The following is a 2,409-nucleotide window of genomic DNA, read 5'->3' as shown; positions in this document are numbered from 1 at the left end:
TTTTAATATTTTTATTCCCTTGCCTCTATTATCTTCTTAATAGACTCCTACTAGCAATGTGTTTAATCTTCTTTGCCTATTTTCAATACTTGTTATTTTTTTCTCAAAACTTTTTAAAATTTTCTTTTAAAAATATATTTATTTATTCATTACTCTAAAGAGAGAGTGAGAGCATGAGGGTGAGCTGGGGAGGGGCAGAGGGATAGGAAGAATCTCCAGCAGACTCCAGGCTAAGTGCAGAGCCCAAGGTGGGGTTCTGTCTCAAAACCTCATGATCATGACCCCAGCCAAAATCAAGAGTTGAACACCCAACCAACTCAGCCACCGAGGTGTCACTTTTTAGTTTCTTTCTGATTTAAAATTCTTCTTTTTTCAATCAGCTATTTCTTCTCAGGCATGATTTTTGTCTATTCACTACTGTGTTTCTTCTAATTTAGACTTCCTTTTTAAAAAAAGATTTAACTTATTTATTTGACAGACAGAGATCACAAGTAGGCAGACAGGCAGGTGAGTGGGGGCAGGCTCCCCACTGAGCAGAGAGCCAGACGTGGGGCTGGGTCCCAGGACCCTGGGATCATGACCTGAGTCTAAGGCAGAGGCTCCCACTGAGCCACCTAGGCACCCCCTAGACTTCATTTTGATACAAACTTTCTTTGACTTTGAATTGTTTTGAGTTCTGTTACCTCATTTCTGAGTTTTCCTAAATGTTGTTTACCCATATGTTGTATCGTTTTAGCTTATTTTGAGATAATAGGTTAATTCTGATCTGTTCTGTTGCCACATCTTTCTGGCATGCTTTGATGATCTGTACGGATGTTTATTCTGCTTCTTACTCTCTTATAGTCATTTCATATGGGATTTGATCTCGATATTTTCTGTTACGCTTTTTTTTTTTTTTTTTTAATATGGAATGCTTAGCAGATTTGCGTGTCTTCCTTGAGCAGGGGCCATGCTAATCTTCTCTGTATCATTCCAATTTTAGTATATGTGCTGTTAAAATGAGCACGTCTGTCACTTGTTTTTACGTGGAATTAGTTCTTCTGAACTTTCCAATCAAAGCAGCATTCAGAAGAGCTTTTCTAACTCCCAGAACTCCCCTCTCTGTTGTTTTGTGTATTGTTCAAACCTACGGCACCTTGCTTTCTGGGAAAACTTTCCTGGGCCCGTCACCTTCCCCACTGTGGTCTGGGTCTTCTCTTACCTATGTCTCTATTGCTCCTGCCCTGGACAATTTTGATTCATTTTCTGAGGTTTTTCCTCTGTGTGTGTCCTGTTTTAGAAGCCAATCCTGGCAGAGCCATTTGGAGCTTTCAAAGAGCCTGAGCCTCTACAGCCCCTTCTGACCTTCTTTCCCCCAAGCACCCCTGCAGTCACTTGCTGTTGGGAGGGGCAAAACCTCTCCGGGTTTCAAATGCTGTTCTTGAAATTCCCCTGTCCCTTTGCTTTCTGATGGCTTTGAATCATGGTCCACTTCTTTCATCACAGTACTTCAGCTACAAGTGGAAGATCCCAGAAATTGTGTCACTGCCATGTGCTCTCACAGTTGGAGGAAAAACAAAGATTATACGCTAGATGCTCAGGCGTAAGCCAAGAGTGTTTGGCAACTGAATTTTCTCTAAAAATTAATGGTTTGTAATGTGGTTCAATAAATACTGTAGATAAATAGCAGGTTGACTGTCTCTGTAATTACATCATGAGCCAAAGGGAGTGTGAAGTGTTTGTTTGAGTATTGTATCTTCATTTGGAAAATTTTGACTTGATTGTAATTTAGGCACAATTAATTTTTTTTTAGTTTTCCTTAATATCAATAATAAATATTTAATTCTAAGATATTAATTGAGTAAAAAGACAACATCTTAAATCTTACATCGGTCTGTTGATCTCTATATTAAAATAGAAATGAACTGAAAGATGATTTTAAATATCGCTACCTTATTAAGGGCTGGTTTAGGTTGAAAATTAATCTTTATTTTTTTTAAAGATTTCCTATTATTTTATTTGACAGAGAGAGGGAGAGAGAGAGTGGGAGGGGCAGAGGGAGAGGCAGACTCCCTGTTGAGCAGGGAGCCTGATAAGAGCCTCCATCCCAGGACCCCGGGATCATGACTCGAGACACGAAGGCAGACACTTAACCAACTGAGTCACCTAGGTGCCCCAAAAAATTAATCTCTAAAATGAACTGAAAATTCATAATTTGTGGCAAGTGGGGAAAATCAGATAGTGAATCATTTATAGTTCATGGTAAATGAAAACATTGGGGGAAAAAGAACAGTCTTTTTCATGGAGTATCTTTCCTATTCTTGGGCTTGAATTCCTGGGCTGAATGTTCTGGGACCACGAGCCCAGGGCAGGAGCTTGAACAGAGGTCACTGGGAGACTGCTCCTCAAGGGGACTAAAAAAGAATTGAG

The 2,409-nt window shown here is 39.8% G+C and overlaps 1 non-coding gene across 1 annotated transcript; it reads right to left on the bottom strand.

Moving 5' to 3' along the window:
- Positions 1-899: 899 nt before the first annotated feature.
- On the bottom strand, positions 900-1,006 carry LOC116573845. Its single transcript, XR_004279032.1, has one exon. It is a non-coding gene; the product is annotated as a U6 spliceosomal RNA (small nuclear RNA).
- Between the last annotated feature and the right edge of the window lie 1,403 nt (positions 1,007-2,409).

Source organism: Mustela erminea, chromosome 14 (assembly GCF_009829155.1).
Source record: "Mustela erminea isolate mMusErm1 chromosome 14, mMusErm1.Pri, whole genome shotgun sequence".
NCBI lineage: Eukaryota > Metazoa > Chordata > Mammalia > Carnivora > Mustelidae > Mustela > Mustela erminea.
Note: the sequence above shows the minus strand (reverse complement) of the source record. Positions and strands in the feature narration are given on the sequence as shown.